The sequence below is a fragment of the Canis lupus genome, chromosome X (genome assembly GCF_048164855.1).
Source record: "Canis lupus baileyi chromosome X, mCanLup2.hap1, whole genome shotgun sequence".
Taxonomy (NCBI): domain Eukaryota; kingdom Metazoa; phylum Chordata; class Mammalia; order Carnivora; family Canidae; genus Canis; species Canis lupus.
The window spans coordinates 11,708,635-11,736,154 of NC_132876.1; positions in this window are offsets into that span (position 1 = coordinate 11,708,635).

Below are 27,520 nucleotides of genomic sequence, written 5' to 3' on the forward strand. Positions count from 1 at the left end.
AGTTCCATCCACATCGAAGCAAATGGTGGGTATTTGTCATTTCTAATGGCTGAGGAATATTCCATTGTATACCTAGACCACATCTTCTTTATCCATTCTTCTTTCCATGGACACTGAGGCTCCTTCCACAGTGTTGGCTATTGTGGACATTGCTGCTAGAAACCTAAGAGTTGGAAGAATTTGGAAGTGTGTAAAGCAAAGTGACAAGCTTGATTCCTATCAACAGGGACAGGACTGGGCTATTATTGATCTTTCTACATACTGTATTTCCCCCTAATATGGAAGGAAACAAGACTGTACTGTCCTTTATGCTAAGGCCATTTTATAACCATTTTAAAAATACCTTTAGAATTGGTACATTAAGAGCCATGAAGCAACGGATATGAAATGTTAGCGAGTAACAAGATTTGGTTTTCAACATGTATTAGAATTCTGGCATATGTGTAATAATGGAAGCTACGCTTCCCAGTTTAAAATCCATTCCAGAAATCATACCTAATATTTCATAGCCACCATACTTTTCTACTAACACTAAAGGGACAACAACACTGGATTTTCTTATACATCTTCTTCCCCATATTTGGCCCTAAATGGTTGAGTATTTTCCAAAGTAGAACTAATACACAAAACACAACAACCTAGAAATTTGGTAGAGATTGCAAAGACCACTTGCAAACGTCAGAAACGTTTGCAATAAAAGCTGTGTCTGGGTCACTGCTGCACGAGAATAAGAAATCACAATGGCTTGCCATTTACCAGACTGAGCTTCGGTTGCAATGTGCCCCATCTTCCGGGGCCTTGGACACTGCTGCAACCTGTCATCCCAGGTTCTGTGCTGCTGTGCTGGGTCTCACCGGTCTTGGGGCATGAGTCCCAGGGGCAATCCCTAGAGACTCAGACCCTGGCTCTGCGGGTGATCTGCACATGCCCATACTTTAGAATTGGGGCCAAAACCACAACAGTGCACCAGTGCCCCAGACCCCAGGCCCCAGGTGCTGAAGTAGTTCCATGTTCTCCTGAGCTCAAGACCTTGGCCCTTTTGTCACTTGGAGTACCTGTGCCCTGAACAGTGGCACCACTGCAACACAGGCACACCAGTGTCAAGGATCCTGGCACCACGGTGGCTGCGTGCATACCAGCGCGCCAATGCAACAAAATGGAAAGGCAGCCAATGGAGTGGGAGGATATTTTTGCAAGTCATCTATCTGAAATGGGGTTTATAACCAAGATATACAAGGAACTCATACAACTCAATAGCAAAAAACAAAATTATAAAGTGGACAAGGGAAGAGTATAGACATTTTCTCAAGGAAGATCTACGAATGGCCAATAAGTACATGAAAAGGTGCTCAACACCACTTATCATCAGGGAAATGTAAACCAATACCATAAGAGGTAACACCTCACGTTTGTTAAGATGGCTATTTTTAAGAAGACAAGAGATAATAAATGTTGGCAAGGGTGCACAGAAAAGGAAATCCTTGCATGCTGGTGCTGAGCATGGAAGTTGGTACGGCCGCTATGGAAACCGGTATGGAAGTTCCTCACAGGAAGGGAAACACATCTGTCCTGGCTCTGGCATCTTACTGAGGCTACAACAAAGCAGCAAATAGAATTTGTTCCTAGGGAATACCCATGCATCTCAATGAATGTGATTTGTTGTCCCATTAAATCATTAAAGATTCATATATTACTTAAAAAAAAAAGAAGTTCCTCACAAAATTAAAAGTAGAACTACCATATGATCCAGCAATCCCACTTCTGGGTATATATACCAAGGAAATGAAATCAGGATCTCAAGGACATATCTATATCCTCATGTTCATTGCAGCATTATTCACAATTGCCAAGATACAGAAACAACCTTAAGTGTCCATGCATGGATAAATGGGTAAAGAAATTGTAAAATATATACATTCATTGTGTGTGTGTGTGTGTGTGTGTATATATATATAAAACTATATACTATATACAATGTATATATATTATATATAATGTATACTGTGTATTATGTCATTTATAATGTATATATAATATGTATTGTAATACATACACGATATGTAATGTATAATGTATATCTAATATATATAATATATAATTTTTATATATAATAAAACACAATATATAATAAAATATATATTATTTGTATATGTATATATATGCAAAAATATAGTATTTATATATGTACATATGTGTGTGTGTATATATATATATACCAGACACAGAAAGAGAAAAATTACATAATATCTCTTATATGTAGAATCTAAGAAAGTCAAACTTAGAGAGTGGAATGATGGCTGCCAGTGTCTGTGGAGTGGAGAAAATGGGGAGATGCTAATCATAGGGTACAGACTTTTAGTTAGAAGGGGAATAAGTTCTGGATATCTAATATACAACATGGTAACTAAAGTTAACAATAATGCATTGTATACTTGAAATTTGCTAAGATAGTAGATCTTAAGTGTTCTCATCACACACACACACACAATATGGTAATTATGCAACGTGATGGATATGTTAATTACCTTACTTGTGGTAATCATTACACAAGGTATATTTATATTAAAACATCACATTGTAAAAAAAATAAATAAAACATCACATTGTTTACTTTAAATGCACATAAGGGTTTTTTAAATGTTGCAGTAAATTTTTTTTAATATGGAAAGAGTCCAGATGCCCATTGACAGATGAATGGATAAAGAAGATGTGATATATATATATATATAGATAGATATAGATATACATATATATATACTAAATTTATTTTTTATTTATTTTTTTTTAAATGTTGGTTTATTTATTATTTATGATAGTCACAGAGAGAGGCAGAGACACAGGCAGAGGGAGAAGCAGGCTCCATGAACCAGGAGCCCGACGTGGGATTCGATCCTGGATCTCCAGGATCGCGCCCTGAGCCAAAGGCAGGCACCAAACCACTGCGCCACCCAGGGATCCCTATATACTAAATTTATATATCACATCTTCTTTATCCATGATATATATGGATATATTATATATATACATGATATATATAATGATATATTAACATATATATCATTATATATATAATGGAATATTACTCAGCCTTCAAAAAGTTGAAATCTTGCCATTTGCAACGATGTGGATTGGGCCAGAAGGTATTATGCTAAGTGAAATATATCAGTCAGAGAAGGACAAATACCATATGATTTCACCCATATGTGGAATTTAAGAAACAAAACAGATGAACATAGGGGAAGGGAAAAAAAAGATGAAAATAGACAGGGAGACAAACCATAAGAGATGCTGAACTCCAGGAAATATACTGAGGGTTGCTGGAGGTGAGGAGGTGAGGGGATGGGGTACCTGGGTGATGGGCATTAAGGAGGGCACATGATGTAATGAATAGTGGGTATTATATGCAACTGATGAGTCACTAAATTCTACCCCTGAAACTAATGATAAACTGTGTTAACTAAATTTCATTTAATTAAAAAATTAAAATTTAAAAACAAATTTTAAAGCTGCCCTTGTGGTCAAGTTCCCAAGAAGCAGTCTGAGGTGAGTATTCTTATCTAAGTGATTTATTGAAGGGTGAAATGCTTTCAGAAGAAGGGACGTGAAGGAAGCAAAATAATGGAACTGAGGAACCTTTAGCCAGAACATAGTCTCGGCTGGAGACCGGCCCCATCTGACACCTTGGAGAAGCTCTCTCACAAGGCAGAGATCTTAGATATATCAGAAACAGAAAACCACCCAATTTCAATTTTTAAAAGTATTTTAAATGAATTGAAAAATCTTTTATCAAGATGACACGGTTTCTCCTGACTCCATCACACTCACACCACCCGGTCAACCTATAAACAGCTCGAGGAGAATGTGGACGATGTAAAACATGCTTTGCTATTACTCAGACAACATCTGGAAGAGCCCTCTGGAGGTATGTTTTAAGTTAACCTCTTACCAACTAGAGCTATTTACATATATCTGCAATCTACTCTCAGACATTAAGTGTGAGCAGACACTGCTGGATGAAAACTCGAATACAATTACTTTCACTATACCCTCAAATCAATTAACTGCCTATAAAGACAAATCCACCTAGTATAGTTTCAGTAGATAAAAGAAGAGAATAAAAAGAGAAAATCATTACGAAAAAGAAAGGAAAATACACTAATATTCACTGAGCACCAACTCCACCTGTCCCAGGTGTTAACTTAAGTCCTTTGCATATCTCATTCCATTCAAACCTTGCAGGAATCCTTTGAGGGAGATACTGCCATCATCTTAATTTTGCAGGTGTATAAACTGACTCTCAGCAAGAATAGATAATTGTAGAAGCTTACAAGCAGCAGAGCCCACAATTGTATCCAGATGTGTCTCATTCCAAAGATTTTGCCCTTTCCACTAAACCCCCAGCTCTTAAAGACAGCTCCCAAACCAACAGCAACAGCATCACTGGAACCTGAAGAATCAGAAACGTGGGATATGGGGACCAGGAATCATTATTAATTATTCATTAAGTAATTACTGAGCACCTACTCCCTGCCGAACACTCCTTCTCCTCCCCACTCTTGCTCTCTCTTGCTATCTCTGTCGCTATCTCAAATTAATAAGTAAAATCTTTTATTTTTTCTCCCTTTTAAAAAATTATAAGTAAAATCTTTTAAAGAGAGATTCTACTTATTAATTTGAGGGAGAGAGAGAGAAAGAGAACTAACAGGGGGAGCAGGAGAAGAAGGCTCCCCGCTAAGCTGGGAGTCAGAAGCAGGACTCGATCCCAGGACCCTAAGATCATGACCTGAGCTGAAGGCAGATGCATAACCCACTGAGCACCCAGGTACCCCAAATAAATAAAATCTTTATAAAAAAGGGAAAATGGCAAGGTCTCTGTCCTCATGAAGCTTATATTTTGCAGCTGCAATATATGCAAGGTGTGCATATATACTTATGTGTGTGTAAACCTCTACGCACAAATATGTGTAATTCATCTCCTAAGGAGAGCAATGCACCATTCTCAAGATTCCGAAGGCATATTCACATCAATCAACTCACTAACTATTCACAATAACTTCGCAAATTAGATTGGATATTGTTATCATCACCTTATTGGCGAGAAAAGGCACTTAGATCATAATAGTACCTTCTTTTGTGCACTTCCTATATGTATCAGGCACTGTGCTTAGCACTTGGTAAGTGTTAACTAATTTGTTCCTCACAACAACTTCATGAAATAGCTGCAGTTGTCATCTTCATTTTAAAGTGCAGAATTTCTCCCTGAGACAGAGAGAGGTTAAGTAACTAACCCAAGATCACACAGCTGGGGAGTAGATGAGCCAGGCTCAGGGCCCAGGCCTTTCTGATTGATGAGGCTATGCCACCATGATAAACTCTCCCTGGAGGAGTTAATTGCTTGTTTAGGACTAAAATCTGTGTATGTATTTACCTATACCTAATCTTAAATGAGAAACAATTTAAACCAGTTTGGAAGGAAACACAAAATACAACAAGAAAGCATATATTAAAAGCATGAAGGAAAGAATCTAGATATCTAGAATAAGAGTATAAAGTGGGTTAAGGATCATAATAAGTGCATGTCATCATGGATTTTATTTTTGTCTTATATGGGTCATCACTTTTACTCTAAGAACTCTATAAGTCTTTGTAAAAAAAAAAAAAAAAAGAGAAAATCTGGCCAGTGTTAAAATTCACAGTACCCAGATCAATTGTTCAGAGCTACAACTGTAGTTGGCACTGAGATCAGAAAAGAATTTCTCTCAAGAGTCTTCTCATAGATGATACTTTGCAAGGTAATGAACATCCTCACAACAGAGGAAACCAGAGTTTCAAAGAGCTGTTTCCCTGGTGCCCCTCTTAGAAAATGAAATCCCCAAAAGGGAATTTCAGTGAAAACAGTTCTGTGGAGGGCTCTGACAAAATGAGCAGGTCATTAGCTCTTTGGTGGCTTAATTTAATTATGGTAACTTCTTTAGTATATCTTGAACAATATCTAACCCTCAAAAGGATTGTCAAGTAATGCTCTTCTCAGCTCATTTTCTGGTGTGTATTGGGCAACAATGATTTTAAGATTATATTCCTTGACATGTGTTCTGAATGCAGCGCTTTAAAATTGCTAGTTAATTACCTCATTTGCGGAAACCAATAGTTGAGCACACAATTGATATCCTGGGAGGCTTATCAGTTTCCTAATAAATACTCAATCCTAAATGGATATTTCCCCTGACTCAGGAAAAATAGATATTTATGACAGTGTTTCTTTATACAACTCTTTTGAAAGGTGTTTCCTATATGAGAACACTCTTCCTTAGCACCTCCGGGTAAGGTGTCATCAGATGCTACCACCAAAGGTGGGGTTCAAGTTTCCCCAAACATTTAGCTCCCCCATGAAGTATATGGAATAGGGAACCATTTTGAAAGAATTCAGAACATGTCACCCCCAATGATGCGGCTTTGGCAATATCAATATGCGATATTGATTATCTTTAGTTAAAGGCACTTGAAAAATAGAAGATGCAAATAGGACACTCTGGCCATTCCTTCTTTTTCTTAAAAGTGGGAGATGAAAATCCCATGTGAAAGATGTCCTCCTGGGACGCCTGGGTGGCTCAGCAGTTGAGCATCTGCCTTCGGCCCAGGGCGTGATCCGGGAGTGCTGGGATCAAGTCCCACATCGGGCTCCCTGCATGGAGCCTGCTTCTCCCTCTGCCTGTGTCTCTGCCTCTCTCTCTCTCTCTTTGTGTGTGTGTGTGTGTCTCATGAATGAATAAATAAAATCTTAAAAAAAAAGAAAGATGTCCTCCTGATACCAGAAGGAAGGTAACATTTTTATCACCAAGCATCAGAAGTTGAGGTAGAGAGAAATTTGTAAATACACCTGTTAAACTAATCCCTTTCTTCCTGGTCACTGCTCTACCAAATTAATTACCCTAGCCCGAGCCCCTCTGCCTCATGATGTTTTCACAATTTACTCTCTCTGTCCAACTCAGCAGATACACATTCAATCCCAACTGGTTCTTTAGGTCTTCATTGTTTTCTGGTGAAGACTCCCATGTACATGTAAAAAAAATACTTAAAACTTGTATGTTTTTTCTCCTGTTTGTCTTTAATTCTTAGGGCCAGCTGGAGATCCTAAGAGAATAATAGAAGTTTTTCCTCCCTACAATTTAAAGACCTTAAAAATGAACCCTTATGTTCAAACATGTCATTTGTACCTTAGCAAGGAACATTTATAAACGTTAAGACAAGCTTGCAATGGTTCAAGATCACAGAGTTATTTTTTAAAAGATTTTAATCTATTTATTCGTGAGAGACACACACAGAGAGAGGCAGAGACACAGACAGAGGGAGAAGCAGGCTCCCCACAGGGAGCCCGATGTGGGACTCCATCCCAGGATTCTGGGATCATGACCTGAGCCAAAGGCAGACACTCAACTGATGAGCCACCCAGGCATCCCAAGATTACAGTTATTAACATACAGAGCCAAGACTTGAATCCTGTTCTTCGGGTTCAAGAGTTAATGCACTTTCTATTACATTACTACTGATTTGCTTGTATAACCAAGTCCAAGAGAATGAATGTGAATGCATAGCATATGAAAATTCCAGCCTTCCTGGGGAATTCAATGAGAAAAAGTTGCTGGTACTATTTATTGAATTCTCACTACATAACAAAATCTATTTCAAGCAATTTGCATTATTTGCTTCATTTTAATCTTACAACTCTGAAAAGTAGGTGTTATTGTTTTCCCCATTCCACAGATAAGAAACCTGGGCAGCAGGCCGGTGAAGTGACTCGCCCAGGTCAAGTAGTAAGAAACAAAATTCACAAGCTGATCTCCGGGGCACCTGGGTGGCTCAGTGGTTGAGCGTCTGCCTTCTGCTCAGGGCATGATCCCAGAGTCTTGGGATCGAGTTCTGCCTCGGGCTTCCTGTGGGGAGCCTACTTCTCTCTCTCTGCCTCTCTCTCTGTGTCTCTCAGGAATAAATAAATTCTTTAGGAAAAAAAAAAAAAGCTGATCTCCAAACCTATGTCTTCAAACACAACGCTACAGAACTTTCTTGAGTAAAGATTCCACATAAAGCATTTAGCTAAACAATTCACAGATCAAGCATAATGACTGAAAGTCTAAGATGTGGGAAACTCTCACACCATAAGACATACAGGCATTTAACTGAGGAGCCTTTGCTACACTTTCCTCCTCTGAACTAATTATTCATGCAATGTGTTCATTTTAGCTGGTCACTAGAAACACAATTCAAACTGCTCTCATAGGCAATGTGTACACAGAACATTCTGAAGGAATTTGAATTTCCTGAGGAAGATATTTTGTCCTCTTGAGAGGCAGCCAATTTAACTTGAAAAAAGATTATGGAGCTTTCCCTGCACCTGTTAACCCTTCGTAGGTAACAGAAATTCCATAGTTTGCAGAACACATATTCACATGTAAGCATTTTAGGCTAAGACCAGAATGCTTTCTTTATGAATTACCCATTTAATTTTACATTTTTATTGACACAAAATCTATCAATCAATCAATCAGTCTCCAAGTAGAATATAGACGTTAGGGGTATGAGGTGTGGAGTTCTGCTGCTTGAGTTTGAATTCCATTCCCATCACTTCTAAGATCTGAGGTCTTGGACAAGTCATCCTTAACATCTCTGAGCTCCAGTTTCCTTATCTGTGAAATGAGGACACAAATAGCACTTCATGAAGTTCTTAGGCAGATTAAAAGAGAAAGTGTTTGTAAGACAGCACAGGTTCTAGTATGTAGTAAATGCCCATTCATTTATTCAAAAATATTTGCTGACTCCTTACTATGTCCTGGACATTGTTCTGGGCATTTGGAGTACACACCTAAAGCACGCAGTTGAAAAATCCTTGCTCCTACAGAGCTTACATTCTAGTGAGCAGTAAATGTTCATTATCAGCATCGTCCTTGTGGTTGTCACCATCATGATCACCATCATGAAAATCATCAACGGGTATCCAAAAATTGTTTAGGGGTTTTATAGTGTGTAAAGATACAGATGCCCTTGAAGGCAGCATTACTAGGTGGCTCATTAGGCTCAGTGGAACAATTCAGGTCATGACTAATCAACTCTCAATTTCACATCAGGGTCTTACTGTATTAAAGGCTGTTATACTAATTTTTCAAGCTCCAAGGATTATATAGTGGGTAGATCTGCGTGCAATCATAATGCTGGGGAAGAAAAGAGTTAAAAGGTAGCTGCTTCCCAGGATCCTGAGCCACAGCTGCAATTGCTAGGGCAGAGTAACCCTTTGATCCTCCTTTTCTCTGGAGAAAGAAAACCAGGAAATAAAATATGAAAATCTTTGTTTTGAATTTCAAAATGGACCCCTCGGAAGCACAATTTCCATAGAAGACAGAGGTCCCTCCAGAAGGCAGATAAACCACCTCTTCTCTTTCCATTTAGAGGAGAGAGGGCCATTTCTATTTATCAGTAAGAGTCCCGCTGGTGATATACAGACTGTGCAGATGTAAAGACAAGTAACGAGATCAAAGAAACCAGAAAGTAATGCCATTAATGGGATCCGTTATCAGTCATTTGTGTATTTAGGAAAAGTCCTCCTGTTCTCACATCTGGATGATTCTTTTTTTTCAAGATTTATTTAAGAGAGAGAGAAAGGGTGGGGGCAGAGGGAGAGGGGGAGAGAAACTCAAGCAGACTCTTTGCTGAGCACGGAGCCCAATGTGGGGCTGAGATCTTGACCTGAGCCAAAACCAAGAGTCGGTTGCTTAACTGACTGCATCACCCAGGGTCCCTCACATCTGGATGATTCTAAGACACCACGAAAAGAGGAGCCCATATAGGATTCTATAAGCTAACCCAGGGCCGAAGCAAAGAGAATGATACCCTTGACAAGTTGAGTGGCTATAGGCACAGTAATGACAAAGTGACCCTACCCTAGGTAGGAGAGCCCAAACCAGGTCCTACTGAGAAAGACTGGATATTTGAGCGAGCTCTGTATCTGCATGATTCGGATGCAAGGAATCTTTGTCTGTGTAACCCGAGTCTCCCCAAAACATTACATCTAAGCTGGAAACTGAAAGATGACTAAAAAGTAGTCACTTCGAGGAGGCGTGGTGACAGGGAAGTCAGAGTATTCCGTGAATAGAGACTGGGTATAGGAAAGACACAGGGAGGTGTCCTGGAGGAGCTCATTGTTTGGAGTGTCCAAAAGCGAGGCAGAAGCCAGATAGCAGTGTATTTTATTACTCTGAGATCGAAGGCATCTATATGACACTGAAATTCATAGCTTTCCCATAAGTTCTCACCCCATTCATTTATAACTAAATATCAATCAATTATACTTAATTATTATAAATATAATGCATAACATGATCAACTTTATAATGATATAATCTGTTACTTAATTAGATAATACATAAAATAATATGATATTTCTACCCTATATTATGGCATAGAACATATAATTATAACATATAATAATTAATTATTATTAATTTTAAATTATTATTTTTATCATTATTTATTAATTATTATTTATATCTATATATTGCATTTATATTATATTATTTACATTTAATTATTGATTATTATTTATTGTTTTTAATTATTAATTATTTTAATCTTTAATTATTATTAATTATTAATATAAGTAGTTATTTATTAAGCATGTATTCAGTGCCTGTTCCTTGTCAAGCACTGTTCTAAGTGCTGAGTGTACTCTCTTGAACAGGTCAGGCAAGATCCCTGCTCGCATTTAGGGAGAAGGAAGCAGACAATAGGCAGGTAAAAAAAAAGGAATTTTAAATTCCACATAATAAAACACGTTGTAAAATAAAACCTGAACATACTCTAGAGATGAACTGTGGAGCGAGGGAATGAGAAGGAAGGCACGTCGGATAGGGTGTTTAGGCCTTTCTCTAGCGGTGACATTTGAGATGAGAAGTGAATGACAAGGGCACACACAGAGGAGCGTTTCAAGCCAATAAACTGAGACTTGAAGGCCATGGGGTACCAACGAAGTGAACGTGTTCAAGGAACATTAAGGAGGGCGATGTGAATGGAATGTGATGAGGGAAGAGAAAGGTTGTAAGAGACGACGTCGGAGAGGTAAGTACAGGTTAGATCATGCAGATACTGGGAAGTAAGGAGAAGGTGTGTAATTTTCGTTTTAAAATAAATAGAAAGCCAAGGTCACCTTTGCTCTTTCTCAAATTCCTAGTAGAGGGTTCAAGGAAATGTCAAGGGATACGTTTGGCGTGTGCTTGTCAATGAGCTCTCTTGGCTACCATACATCAGCTGCCATTTGCTCTTGTCCTTTCCTGCTCCAGCTGCTATGGTGTCTCCGACACTGAGAAGGCCACAGTAATACCACCGTGTCACAAACACAAGGCTACCCTGAGGCTACAAAATTGAAGAGAGAGCACTAAAGGCTGATGTCCTATTTGCACTGCAAATGGAGGTTGACCTGGTTCTGACTCCCACAGCTGTATTTGTTCTGTGCTCCGAAGTCACCCCAAATGAGGAAGGTGCCCTAACTTGTCCTTACAGGTGCTGCACTCTCGCTTTAGGTATTATTGTCTAGCACATGTGCAGGCTAGGAAACAGCCCAGGTTTATGTTCTTCACACCCTACATAGACCTGAGGAATACATTTTTCCTATTACTATTTTTATCTTTATCACATTGTGATGATTTTCACATGGCAGGACTCAGGTTTGAGAGCTAGGCTTGAGGACAATCTGAGTGATAGACATTATGGTGTTCTTAGAATCTTCCCTTCATTTCCTCCTTTCCCCTCCCACACTGACATAGGCGAGCGTTCAAGAAGTCTAGCTCAGCCCAGAAGAGTTCTCTTCTGAGATGCTACACAGTCTTAAGTAAATAGACTCTTGGTGGACGTGGCCCTATTGGTCCTCTAGACGGGCTAAAGCTGCCAAGGGTGGAACTCTGTGGTCATGGGTGATCCTGATGAGATACATCTCACTAGAATGGTGGATACGGAAGCCTGTTGGAGTGTGCTGAGAGACAATGGGAGGTAAGGAAGTAAAGACAAACTTGAGGCAACTCTTTCTAGAAATTTTGCTGCGAAGAGGAGCAGAGAAATGGTGATGAAGCTAGAGTAGGACAAGTAGTAATAGTATCCCATATTATATATGTAGAAGTGAGGCGTGGAGGTACCTTACCGATGTCAGAGAGTTAGTAAGCCATAGCCATGGGACTCAAATCCGAGTCCTTCTGGATCTCAAGTCTCCTGTTCTTTCCACAACACCAGGATGCAATATGTGCCTAAAAATTTCAGTCCGAAATACTGGTCTTAAAACATATAAAGCTGTTTTAATTCTGCAAGAACATTTCCTTTTCTTTTTTTTCTTTGTTAAAAATAAATTTATTTTTTATTGGTGTTCAACTTGCCAACATATAGCATAACACCCAGTGCTCATCCCATCAAGTGCCCCCCTCAGTGCCCATCACCCAGTCACCCCCACCTCCCCGCCCACCTCCCCTTCCACTACCCCTAGTTCGTTTCCCAGAGTTAGGAGTCTCTCAGAACATTTCCTTTTCCATAGTTCTCCAGGAAGGTAACTCAAATTGTCAACTGGTTTCATCATTAATCAAGGCTTGGTTTCTCTAATAAACAGAACTGAGAAAACAGCCCAGATACACAGGAAATAACTCCTTGGGTGTGCTGAATTTGAAAGAGCTGCACTGCATTTGGTTTATCAACAAAATCTCAACGAAATCTTTCGGTTGACTTAAAAACAGTAGGGGAGTGGAACTTACATTTTTATCTCTTGTTTGATTTAATTCATATATCATACTAGGACTTTTAGATCCATTTGTATAGTCTTGGTGGAAAACCATGCATGATAAATGACCCTTAACAGATTCATTTTCTGAGCGTCAGCCACAACAGCAAACAAAACTTGCCACTTTTCAAACCCTCAGATTATTTTTGTAGTTTCTTGATCTTGTGGTAAGTGCAGTCCACAACAGAAAATCAATACTGTTGGGTAAGCACAGCATAGTCACCGTCCTCGAAGAGGTTATGTTCCCGGGATAAGTGCCATACAGAAATGGACCAGAATCATGGATGAGACACAGAGGCATAATGAATGCGCTAACTCTCCATTTCAAGAATTGTTTAGAATGGAGAAAATCTGGGAAAACAACAATGTTGACGCCTATTTCCACTGATCTCATTTTTGCCTGTAAAATATCTGTAATTTGGCTTCTAATTAAAAGATCATGCCACACACGACCTGGATGCATCTCCAGAGAACCATGATGACGGGAAGAAAGCCAATGCCACGAGGTTACATGCCATACGATTGCATTTACGCAGCAGTCTTGAAATGCCAAAATTCTAGAAATAGAGGACAGATCAGAGGTTGCCAGAGATTAGGGACGGGGATTGAAAGGAGGTGAATGTGGCTATAAACGGGCACCAGCATGGGATCCTTGGGATGGAATTGTTCTGTATCTCGACTGTATCAGTGTCTGTATCCTGGTTGTGATATTGTGCCACAGTGTTGCAAACCACTGGGGGAAACTGTGTGAAGGGTAGACTGGGTCTCCTTCCTTATTCTTTCTCATAGTTGCACAGGAATCTCTAGTTATCTCAAAATAAAAACTTAAATTTAAGAAAAAGGGAAGACTTCCTCTATGTACATAGCACAGATGGGCACAGACTACTGGCCATGCCTAAAATGGGTGATAATTGTCTCTTTCCCCAAGTCCGTACATAAACGGTAGAAAACCATTTAAAATGATAACCCCAGGTTTTGTTTTCCATTTTTCCTGGAATTAAATGTAACTACAACTGAATGTCCCTTCTTGGTATCATAAAACAAAACAGAAAGTGCCAGGTTTGAAATAGTGCCCCAAAGAGCAGATGGTCTAAGAGTTAACTGCACTGTGTTTCTGTTGTCATATCGGTAAAGGCATAATTAGATTTCTAATAAAAACAGAGACATCATTAAGAAAGCTTCGTGAGACACGCTGCATGTAGGCAATATAAAATTAATGTGCATTTTGACAGAAGCATGAAAAAGTAGGAATTATCTATTTGGAGTTTCTTTAGTTTGAACCAGAGAAGTCAGTCATTAAAGATTAAATGTCAGGCATTTGATTACTTTGGAAGTAGTGTCAAAAGGCACCTCCTACGCTGTGAATCAAAAAAAAAAAATCAACACTCTAACACCTCTACTAATGAATCAGCCTGACTTCAAAGCAAGGAGGCGCTTCTCGAATCTTCTTGGCAGCCCATAGAAGCCTGCCCCTCAGAACCAGTCTCTATCCAAGCAACAGCTCAGCTGAGAAAAGCAGGTAGAGAAAACTGTTCATTTCACCTCCAGGACCTGGGTCCTCTAGTCCTGGTGGCCACGCTGCTAACAGTCCGCTCACACACAGTGGAGCTGGCCAGCTTCACTCCGATCACCTAGTCTCCTCTGCACGGATCCTGAGAGTGTGGTGATGAGGAAATCAATTGTAGGCGCCAATTTGAAGTGACTTGGACCCCGAGAGGCTCTGGGCAAGCCTGTGCTCCTCACCACCTTCCATCCTGCTCAGCTATCACTAAGCTGCAATCTCTCGGACTGACACTTGGTAAAAGTTGCAAAAAGGTTTTTTATGAAGGTAAATCAAATCATAAGTAACCAGGTTAAGGAGAAAATGAGTTGCCTGGTCGGTGTCCTCTCTATCACCGCTCCTTCTATTATTTTTTTAGAGTTATTTATTTATTTTATTCATGAGAGGCAGAGAGAGAGAGAGAGAGAGAGAGAGAGGCAGAGACACAGGGAGAGGGAGAAGCAGGCTCCATGTGGGAAGCCTGATGTGGGACTCAATCCCAGGGCCCTGGGATCATTACCTGAGCTGAAGGCAGACGCTCAACCACTGAGCCACCCAGGCGTCCATATCATCATTCCTTTATTCATTCATCAAACCTATGGCAGGTACACAACGCAAAACAGAACAACGTGGTAGGTAAGGGAATGGACTCTGGATTTCGGGAGAATCGAAATAAGATCCAGGCTTCTCAGACACAAAAGCTCAGATCTTGTTTTTTTTTTTTTTTTTTTTTTTTTTTTTTATTGGAGTTCAATTTTCAACATATAGCATATCACCCAGTGCTCATTTCGCCAAGTGCCCCCCTCAATGCCCATCACCCCGTCCCCCCTCCCCCCCCCTCCCACCTCCCTTCCACTGCCCGTTGTTCGTTTAAAGCTCAGATCTTGTATGATCCCATTGATAAGAAACGCCCAGAATAGGGGTATGCATTGAGGCAGAAAGCAGATTAGTGGTCGCCCAGGGTGTAGGGGCGGGGAGGGAATGAGGAGTGGCTGCCGGGTGGGTACAGTTTCCTTTTGCAGTGATGAAAATATTTTGAAACTACCCACGGGTGGTGGTTGCACAGTGCTGCAAATGAACTAAATGCCACTGAGATGTTTGCTTTACACTGGTTAATTTTATGTCAGCGAATTTCATTTCCTTTTTCTTTTTTTTTTTCTTTTCTTTTTTTTTAAGGTGAATTTTATTTCAAAACAATTTTTTAATTTTTTATTTTTATTTTTTTTGGAGTTTGAAAATTCTTTTATTTAGAATTACTCCTGCATTAGGAGTAATTAGTTGGCTCTATTACTTTTATTTTTTTATAATAAATTTATTTTTTATTGGTGTTCAATTTACCAACATACAGAATAACACCCAGTGCTCATCCTGTCAAGTGCCCCCCTCAGTGCCTGTCACCCAGTCACCCCCAGCCCCCGCCCTCCTCCCCTTCCATTACCCCTAGTTCGTTTCCCAGAGTTAGGAGTCTTTATGTCAAAACAATTTTTTAAATGTAAAACCCAGACTCACAGGCATTAAGGAGGGCACATGATGAGATGAACACTGGGTGGTATACTATATGCTGGCAAATTGATTTTAAATTTAAAAAAATATTAATTAAAAAAATAAAATAAAGAAAGAAAAGAAAAGAAAAGAAAAGAAAAGAAAGAAAAAAGAAAGAAAAGAAAAGAAAGGAAAAAAGAAAAGAAAAGAAAAGAAAAAAGAAAAGAAAAGAGAAAAGAAAAGAAAAGAAAAGAAAAGAAAAGAAAAGAAAAGAAAAGAAAAAAAGAAAAGCATCCAGACTTCTCCACTACGTAGGTACATGATCTCCGGCAAGTTTCCCGAGCCTCCCCGTACTCTGGGTTTTCTCGGAGTGTAAGTCGGGATAACATGCTTTGCCTCCCAGATCCACCTCTCTCAGGTCTCTAACATCACATCTGGTACTCAGTAAGGTGATGGGAAGGAGAGATGTCCTCGGCACTGCGGGAAGCAGAAAGAAGCCAGAAATGGGTCCTGACCTCAAGCTGCTCATGGTCAAGATGGAGAAAGAGAGAAGTAAACACTGAGTTTTATGGAATCTGGCAGTGTAGACTAAAGAAATGAATACAATGTTATGGAAACACGGAAGAGGAAGAGGATAATTCTTTTTTTTATTTAAATATATTTTTATTGGTGTTTAATTTGCCAACATATAGCATAACACCCAGTGCTCATCCCGTCAAGTGCCCCCCTCAGTGCCCGTCACCCAGTCACCCCCGCCCACCACCCTCCTCCCCTTCCACCACCCCTAGTTCTTTTCCCAGAGTTAGGAGTCTCTCATGTTCTGTCTCCCTTTCTGATATTTCCTACCCATTTCTTTTCCCTTCCCCTCTATTCCCTTTAACTATTATTTATATTCCCTAAATGAATGAGAACATACACTGTTTGTCCTTCTCCGATTGACTAACTTCACTCAGCATAATACCCTCCAGGTCCATCCACGTCGACGCAAATGGTAGGTATTTGTCGTTTCTAATGGCCGAGGAATATTCCATTGTATACTCAGACCACAGCTTCTTGATCCATTCATCTTTCGATGGACACCGAGGCTCCTTCCACAGTTTGGCTATTGTGGACATTGCTGCTAGAAACATCGGGGTGCAGGTGTCCCGGCGTTTCACTGCATCTGTATCTTTGGGGTAAATCCCCGACAGTGCAATTGCTGGGTCATAGGGCAGGTCTATTTTTAACTCTTTGAGGAACCTCCACACAGTTTTCCAGAGTGGCTGCACCAGTTCACATTCCCACCAACAGTGCAGGAGGGTTCCCCTTTTGAGGAAGAGGATACTTCTGCTGGCAGGACTCAGGGAGCTTCACTGAGGAAGAGAATTCTAGCACAGGTCATGAGGATGATTTAGACATTACTAGATGAAAGGGAAGGAGATTCCTGGCAGAAAGAAGAGCGAGTACAAGAAGGATAGGATCATGGAAAGCTTGTTTTGCCTTCATCCATGAGCTTTAGGAAACTAACATACCTCAGAGGGGGCCATCAGCATTGGGACTTTTTAGGCTCAAAAAAAAAAAAAAACTGTCTTCTGATAGAGGACCCTAAACCATCCACAACAAGGGATTTACTAGGAAACTTCTCTTTCACAAGCCTATACAAATGAGAACTAGCAAAAAAAAAAAAAAAAAAAAATAAGTAAATACGTAATAAATAATAAAAAGGTAATAAAGTTGGACTGTTGGAAAGTTTTTGTTTCTCCACAGTTAAAGGGAATCCATAAGGTACTGTCTACTAGAATCTTAGAGAAACCTTTCCAATCTAAAAGCCAGTAGGAAACAAGACTAATTAAAGTAGAATTCCTCGTTGCCTTCTACCGGGTGACCCGGTGGTTTCAGTTCTCCTTCAAAGGCCAAATAAACATACCCCTTCCTTGCTGGAACCGAAGACTGTTGAATGATGATGCTTGACTGCTGTTATTTTCAAATAACAAAGAAGGGTGCTCCATTAGGTTGTCAAATCTAATTTTGTCTGTGCTTTATCTTCACTGTGTTGTTTTAAAGTGGGAGAGTTATACAGCTGTGGGCGAAAGGTGATTTTCAGGAGAAGAGAATTTTCCTTTCGAGCCTGGTGCATAATAGGCAGAGATACATGGATCAGAGTGGTAGCCTCGTTTGGCGGAAAGGTCATGGAGTCTGAATGACCTTGGGCCAGTCACCGACATATCTCACTGTGCCCTTCGAAGAATTGACTGAGATAAAGCAGGTGAAAGTGTTTGCTCCACTTCACGTGTGAAGTCGTTTAGTGTGAGTCTGCATTTTTGGTGGTGACTGAGGACTATCTGCTTCCGAATTAATGAGATTTCAGCAAGCAGCCATCTTCACCATCTAGCACATATCACGTCCATGAACAATCCTTGGAGATGAAAGTGACCCACACCACTCCCAGGGGCAGAGCTGAAAATCCAAGTGTTTCTTGTCCAGCTGAAACTGTTGGTTGACTTCCAGGATGTAGAAGCCCTTAGGTCATAATGGATACAGAGAAAATTGACAATGACAACTGCTGACTCATTCTTTCTAGAAGGCACAGATGTTGTGTGCCACACCCCAGGGTTTTGCCAACTGTGTTACTCCCATGGATTTATGGGGCGTCAATGTGCTTAGAACTATTGGTAAGTGGGGGATCCCTGGGTGGCTCAACGGTTCAGCCCAGGCTGTGATCCTGTGGTCCTGGGATCAAGTTCCGCGTCCCACATCGGGCTCCCTGCAAGGAGCCTGCTTCTCCCTCTGCCTGTGTCTCTGCCTCTCTCTCTTTCTGTGTGTGTCTCTCATGAATAAATAAATAAAATATTTTTTTAAAAAAAGAACTACTGTTAAGTGCTATGGCGGTTACAAATTCAGAATCGCATGGTTTTCACTTCACAAATAGGGGGACTATCGTTGAGGAACCGAGACCATTCTTTGCACGTGTTCAACAGTGATTTTTAAGTGCCTGCTCTGTTCATGTCACTGTAGTTGGAGCACATACGCCCAGATGAGCCATTCATTCTCTTTGTGTAAAATAGTGCTAAACTGAACATAGCCAAGTGACAAGATGGCTGCTGGAGCCCAAAACAGTACTCTACTATCCGGAAGAGGAGAGAAGAGTTCTGCATTGAGCTACTGAGGAAGACTTCGTAGAGGAAGGGAGATTGGAGCTGGCCTTGCTGGAAGGCATGATTTAGATAGAAGGGTTGAGGAAGAAAGAACTACATAGGCATTTGTTCTGGGGATATTCATTTAGAGTCACAGATCTGCATCTACTTTGGCCAAGGAGTTTTCTGGCTGCTGTGGTTACTAATTATCTATATAGACTAAAACCTAAATGACAGTCAAATGAAGAGTGATTAAGTGAGCATATGGGATCAACAAACAACTAACTCAGATGAGGATGCAGATGGTGAAAAAGATCTGGGTTGTCATCTGGGGATGGTTTCTCTGTCCTAATATTCCTCTACTCCCCTCCATGAAGAGAATAGGGAAGAAGGCCCCTCATGACATATGGTGAAGATCGGTGGGATGCAAGGACAGAAGTTAAATCAGAGGCCTTGGGTTATCAAGATTTTGTTTTTCTCCCTGTGTCCCAATAGGAAGATGGATAAAAGCGATAGAACTTGTAAGCTAGAAAAAAAAAAAATGCAAACTGGTGCCCAGACATTCTTGCATCCAGTTATACAGGAGTCAGGATCCCTTAAGGCTCTGGTATGTAGCCCCTAGGGGTCCACAGACCCTACTTACAAATATCTTAAAACGAGCCAAAATGAATCCTGGCTAAAATCATCAAGTTGCTTTGTGTATTAGTCATCGGGTTCCCCATGTTTGGAGTTAGTTCCACTTCTGCCAAATGAATTGGCAGTAATTCCGGCATATAGAGTGTCTTTTCCCACTTACAAAGATGGTTAATTATTTTCTCAGGCCTCAAGCACCATTGTAATTAATAATAGTTCGGATGAAAAATAAATTAGGAAAAACATCCCAGATGTTCTCTTACAGCATAGAATTATATTAAAAACAATATTTAGCATTTCAGGAGTTACTTCTATGTTCCCAAAGTTGTTAGAAGTGTGTTGATCGTTAACAGAAGCTGGTGGATGGAATTACCTCTGGAGCACGTGTACAATTATTTTTAGTCTCTCTCAATCCCACCACTTCTGAAATCATAGCTCATCCTGGCCCCTCCTGGAAGTGGACTTTTCTTGTGGTCTGGGGTCACAGAGCCACCTTGAGGACAGGCACTGGGTCTTCCGCACCTTAGGATCACCTGCAGCACTGCGTACTGCGTATTAGGTACTCAGAAACTCTCTGAATGAAAGGAAAATGCTTGCAAGGTAAGGCTAGTTCCATGTACTGTCATGTTCTTTGTACATTGTAGGAAGTACAGATTATACAGTGCCCTCTTGGATCCTGTTTGGTTTTAAGAGGAAGAGAAAAAAGAAGCCATGATAACTCTAGCTCAGTTTCTCCCCAAATATGGTGTCTGCACCAGAGGCATGAGCATTACCTAGGAATTTGTTAGAAATGTAGAAATGTAAAATCCTAAGACCCACCTAGACCTACTACATCAGAAACTCTAGGGAGTGGGGCGTTATATTCTGGGCTTTGCCAAACCTACAATTTCCAATCCGTTGAAGTCACCATGTCAAGAAAAAAAGACCACTGGGTAATGCAAGTGGTACTGGCATGGGGATCAGCCATACCTGAGTCTAATTGCTAGCTCCGCCACTTATTAGCTATGTAACATTGAGCAACATCTGCAACATCTCCAAGCCCCCGATTTTTTCCTATCATAAAATAAAGGTTTTGTACAAGTTGATTTTAAAATTCCCTAAAAGCCCTATAATTTTGTGTGTTTCGTGGTAGGCAAGTACTCAGTAGATATTTATTGAGTGTCTATCACAATTGCAACAAATCTGGAGGACATGAAAGAAGAAAAGATAGCTCCTCTTTCAAGAGGCTCAAAATCCAACCAAAAAATCATGTCACTCACGCATAAAGAGAAAAGAGCAACATAAAAATATGAGCCTAATCATGGCAGGATCAACTGAGAATTAAGGAAGCCTGCTGCTCTTTCTATAGAGCTGATTTGAAGGACATCCAGAGGATAAGTCTGAGGAGAACCTTCTTCCCACCAGGCTATGTCACTGTGTCCAGAGAAATCTCTCCGGCCGTATCTGGGTAATAGGTTGGGCAGAAGTTTAACAGTTCTTGAGCACTTTCTAGATACCAGATATTGTATGTGATGCTTTACATACAGATTTTATTTTAGAGGGACATGAGAACCCAAGAGTTGGATCCTAATATCATACCTATTTTACAAATGAGGAAGCCAAGATTGAGGATTTAAATAACTTACCTAAATGTGCACATACCAGAGATGGATTTGGGATTTAACCCCAGGTCTATGGACTTTCCAAGTTCCTTCTTTTCTACTACAGAAGTGTTTCACTAGAGACATGAGGTTAGGTAGGTGTGGTGAGGCTAGTTATTAAATGAGTGGATGCTTCATAGAGACAAAAAAGCTATTAATATGTGCGAAAACAATAGAATAGGAATAAAACAGTGTCAGTAAAGCCCTCCGAATTCTAACAGAACTCAAATTGAGAATAGATCTTATTCACACCTTTTTCACATGAAAACTGAGTAGTCTAGCTACACAGTTAGTTATGGGAATTATTTCATGTGAATTTAAGGAAAGGGGAGAAAAATACTTTCGTTTTGTATTTATGATGTTTTCACGAAAAGATTTTATTTGATAGAAGTTAAATTAATGGGATTAAGCATTCATGCTCTGAGATCTTTCAGACCTTCTGTAAGACAAACAATTATCAAATATGGTCCACTAGGGTCCAAGATCCTGTAAAGAGGGAGGATAAGTTTAGATCAATTTAAGATGCCTTGGGGACTGTTAGTAGTTCTCATAGGAATTAAAAATGTTATGTTCTAAAAGGGATATAGACCTTGTTTGCTTCCCAAAGATTTAAGACATTGGTTATTTGGTTGCTGAGTAATCTCACCAGCAACCAGTTGTTCAAGTAAGTTAATTACTAATGAAGGAAATTCTGGGAACCCTGAAAAACAGCTTAGCTTTTACTCAAATAAGGTCCTTGGACCAAAACCCATGGTCCATTTTTTTTTTTAATAAAAGGAGGGTGGATCTTATTAAAATCATTATTTAATCAGCCCTTATCACTCAGGATTTTCCTGACACATTGGGTCATCTTGGACCTTCTATAATGATTTTAAAGCATTTATCTTTACCCTGCTTTGATAAATTTAGGTACTTCCTCAAATACCCCTTCTGCTTCATGACTAGACAATTGTCATGGCATCAATGGCTGTCTTTTATTTAATTTGGCTAGTGACATCTATTGTTAGGGAAGCAAATTCCTCTCAGCACAAGTGTTTCCTGGCACTTTAGAAGACATTCAGTTCTGTTCCAGTTGCAGACCTGAAGCACGGGGTTCTCAGCCCAACTGCACAGGGCGGTTGTCTGGTAACTTCTAAAATATACTCCAATTCAACTGGTCGCGGTGCATTCTAGGCAATGGTACTTTTAGAAAGCTGCTCTGGTGATTGAAACACGCACGGTCATAGTTGAGAGTGACTGTCTGAGATTGTGTTGTCGTCTAAGAAGAAAACTCAGCTCATTATTAATTCTACAAGGTTTCCCTGAACTGGGAAGATGCTGGGCACAGACTTGACCTATGAGCCTTCGTGTAACCTTGACGTCTCTTTGTGAAAGGATATTGCCTATAAGAGCAAAGTGTTGGAACCAGCTGAATGAAACGCCTGCCCAAAAGTGAGCCATTCAAGAACTCTGTATATGTATAAATGAATAATGTAAAGGGAACAAAATGTTTTATGAGATAAAACAAGAGTTATGTTATGTCCCAACAAAGTTAATACATATTCTTTTTATTTTTTTTTTAATTTTTATTTATTTATGATAGTTACAGAGAGAGAGAGAGAGGCAGAGACACAGGCAGAGGGAGAAACAGGCTCCATGCACCGGGAGCCCGATGTGGGATTCGATCCCAGGTCTCCAGGATCGCGCCCTGGGCCAAAGGCAGGCGCCAAACCGCTGCGCCACCCAGGGATCCCCATATTCTTTTTAAAGACATTTTTGGGGGCAACATGCAAAAGCACACAGAAGCAAATGAAAGTCACACATAACACGAACCTAGCAACAGCAGGTGTCAATCTGGGGACTATCCATCTTAATGTCCCCATTTCTTCCCCTCTTCTTTATTGTGTTGAGGATGGTGATGATGGGTACACACGTGTAGACGTGCCGCACCACCTTACCTTTGTGATCCCAGTTCCCATCACTCACCTAAGCTGTTCCAACACCACCTCTGCGTTGTGTCCCTGCCACCCTGGGGCTGGTAGCAGCTTCCTGCTGTTGCCAATCCACACCTGTCTCACTTTCACAGCTATCCAACACCTTTGTAACGAATCCCCTGGCTCGGTTTTCTGAAATGTAACTTGACCGACACAAATACATTATGAGAAGGGTATTTCCGGGGCCAAAAGGGATGCATGTTTTCAAATAAAGTTTCTGTTACACAATGAGGAAGTGTTTTGCAGCCCGAATGTAAAAATTCAGGAGGGATCGCGTTTTCCTGGACCCTCCCTTCCTGGGATTTATCATTCTCTGTAATCTCTGTCACTTTTGAAGTGTTTCTGTCTTTAATTTGCATTTTTTTCCCCTGTGTTAATCTTTTCTCGATTTGTGAGGCTGAACACACCAGGAGGGTAGGGCCCCTGCCCTTTCTGTTCCCAATGGCATTCTCAGCACTTGTCTCTGTGGCTTTCAAATGATAAACATTCATTATTATTAATTGAACAAAGGAAGAAAGGCATATGAATTTTCTATTCGGTTCTATTGTCAATTAGAAGAAGGCTGCTCTATAATGTATTCTATTATTTAATAGGAAAATTCCCTCTTCATTTGTGTTTATTTTTTTCCCTCGTAATATTTTCTCCAATAGTCACATTCTGTAGTAATAGACTTTAGAAACATTTTTGTTAAGTTCTTCCCTTCACCCTCCCCGCACCAACATTATTTCCATTGGTACTTCGATTAGGTTAGTGTTAAAATTCTAAATTAAATTGGCAGAGATTGATATCTTTATTTTTTTAAGATTTTATTTATTTATCTGACAGAGAGAGCATGAGCAGGGGTGAGGGTGGTGGTAAGAAGGCCAGAGGGAGAGGGAGAAGCAGAAGCAGACTCCCCTCTGAGCAGGGAGCCAGATGCGGGGCTCGATTCCAGGACCCACCCCCGCATCATGACCTGAGCCAAAGGCAGACGCTTAACTGACCGAGCTACCCGGGCACTCTGAGAATTGACATCTTTGAAATAATTGATCTGTAAACCTCTCCTGCTTAGTCCTTGTTTGTGCTACCCTCCTGCCCCATACTCTACCCATTTCTACACCACTTTCTGTGAAGAGGCTGTATGATTCAGGCAGCCTTATCCTCCGGCTTCTGGTTGGGTTTGGCCAAGGGGAAGAACTGACAAAAAAAAAATGCAGGACAGTGAAGTATTTTCCCTTCCAACTCTAACTTGATTCAGTGTCAAGGCTTTAGTGGTTGGGTGTGGCCAGGGAAGTAGAAGTTTCAATTTAACCATTTTCCATATATAGGTCACTGTCTGCCCTGCATATTTTCCAACAATTTGAGTTACATCTGTCTTTAATGGTCAGTTTTAAAATAGTGGATATTTCTATTTTAAAATTTCCCAGGATCTAACTTTTGAAAGCTACTTTTTAAAATGCTGGTGGTTTTTTCCCCTTGGGATTGTATTTTATGTTGCTTATGTTTACATAGTTTCTGATTCTCTTTTTATTCTGGCCTTGTATTATACTGTGGACATTCTCAGTGTCATCACATCAATTCAAGACGATATACCAAATATAATCAGTTAGAAAATACAATAGAAGGGTATTCGATTAATTAAAACAAAATTATAAAACACATAGAATTTAATCTAAGATAAAGGATGCAATCTTTTATTTTAAAAACAGACCTTTACCAAAAAAACCAAAAAAACAAAAACAAAAACAAAAAACAGACCTTTACCATGGGATGTAAAAGAAGCTTAAATAAGTGGACTAGAATCTCGTTAGTCGGGGTACCAGTAAGAAACATAAAGCAGAACCCAAGATAATCTAATCAAAGGACTAGTCAGAGTTGTGCACAGGGTTAAGGGAAGCAACAACAGACATTGAAGGACCCAGAGACTAGTGAAACTGAGAAGCCATTACCCTTTCTAGACCGGAATGGCAAACAGACAAGAATTGCTTTATCAGAGCCTGGTAAGAGATGGAGCTGAGGAAGACAGAGGTGGTCATGGAGGAGGGGAATTTCAGCCACTTCCAGAAACACGAATTGAATGGAGTTGGTAAAACTATCCAGGATGGCAGTTGACTTTTTGGAGGCTGAGATCACAACTCACAGCTGGGTATTGTCCCCATTGCCAAAGGTCAGAATCCTGACTACTCACTATGGCTATCTGGGAGGTAGGATGACATGTTTCATTAATCAACACCATGGGATGGGTCAATAAGAGTGTAGCTAGAATGTTAGGCAACTCCGATCGCTTTCCATGTCAATGCATGTATAATTGGGCAAAATTTTAGGATCCTGAATATTTGTGATCTTGCGTTTTCAATCACAACCTATGACACAGATTCTTCCATAACTGAATTCACAGAAGTAGTATATAGAGTGGAAATAATGCAGGACTCGGACTTCATATGCCCCTTTCACAGTGGGTATGATAATATCCACCATTCATCCCTCAGAGAGGGATTGGGAGAGGACAATAGGCAGCATGTGTGCCACCGCTTTCTACAGTGCTATGCAAATGTTTTCTAAAGTGCTGTGCAAATGTGGGCAGTAATGACCACAGATGAATATTCAAACTACGATCCACTTGTATGTTGTCAATTGCTTTATGAATTGCTGGTGTGAATGCATTCCAGGAGATGATGTTTAGTATATCCATGCTTGAGTCACAAATTCTTTTGATGCCATAAAGGAATGCCATGCCTGACCTATCACCGGTAGAAGTACATGTGGTGGCATAATCAAAATTTTTTACTTTGCAACATGTTGCTAATAATTTGTTTTTCAAACTAAATCGATATGTAAAAAATGCAGCTAGATAGCCTCATATCTGATGACGGTGTTAATAACTCACCTCGAACGTATCTAGGGACGCCTGGGTGGCTAAGTCAGTTAAGCATTCGACTCTTGATTTCGGCTCAGGTCATGATTTCAGGGTCGTGAGATTGAGCCCCAAATCGGACTCTGAGCTGGGTGTAGAGCCTGCTCAAGATTCTCTCTCTTTCTCTCTCCCTCTGCCCCTCCTCCTGCGCTCTCTCTCAAAAAAATAATAAAATAAAATAAAATAAAATAAATAAAATAAAATAAAATAAAACAAAACAAAACAATTACTTTATAAAATAAATAAATGTACCTAAATAGTAAGAGGAGTAACAAATGTCATGTCTTCCTGTCTGCATTAGCAAAATAAAGACCGCACTCAAGCACAATGGGCATAGATGCTGCAGAGACCCTGGATAAACACAGATACACACAGATATAAACTACATCTTAAATTGCCTAAATCAGCCACCATTCAACATAATGGCGATTGGCAAGGGGAACTGATGACAGAGTGTTTTCCCTCCCCAGTGCCACATTTTTTAAACTTACCTACAGTTAAAAAAGAAAAAAAAATCCTAGGACTCAGGCTGGCGTCAACTACCTTTTCTTCATTTCACATTGAGGATTTCCACTTTAGATTACACAGGGCTTGACAAATTGGACTAATTGCGCTCCTCTCAAATGGACAATCAATAGTTGTCAACCATTCACCAAGCCTACACTAGCACCATCTATTTTGGCGAGGCTCAGATCAAAATGCCCAGCTTAAGAGCCTTCAATTCCACCTCAAGACTATTTGCTGTACTTAAGCTTTTCAAAATGTACAACATCCATCATGTGACAGGTTGACTGAGGTGGGTAATAAAAACATCCCAGAGGATGGGGAAGCTTTTCTCTGTTTTGAGCACAGTCACGAGCTCAGGAAAAGCTTTTAAGTCTCACCATGTCATTTTCATGACTTACAATTTGAGGTTTTCAACAGTCAAACACAGGCAAGCATATGTCTGGGGATGGAGCACACACAAGTCTGGCCAAAAGCATCTTTTGATTTGTCATAGCATCGCAATCATTCTTTTGTGCAGCTGACAAACTCTTCTCAAATAGAAACGCTGCATCTTTTAATTGAGTTGGCAGTGGAGACACTCAAATTCCTTTTGTCATCTAAATCACTCTGTTTAGCTAGAACCTTTATTGCTACTTCAGAACATCTGGTCCAATTAAAGGATAGCTGTGTCTCCCCTCATTTGAATGGCAGAGGAAGGTTAATTTTAACAGGCCCCATAGGCAAAAATCTGTTCTTTGCTGGATTTGAGATTGCTTCATGTTCTAAAGACAGCCTTAAGAACGGATGGAAAACTATAGGGATTTGGATGATCCTTGCAGCTTATATACGCATGCAACTGCAAGGAGACTTACACCAAGACACGTGGTCAACATCCAGCAAACCATCGTGAGCTGTTAGACAAGTTGGGCTGTGAGTAAACAGAGGTTATGTGGGGTTG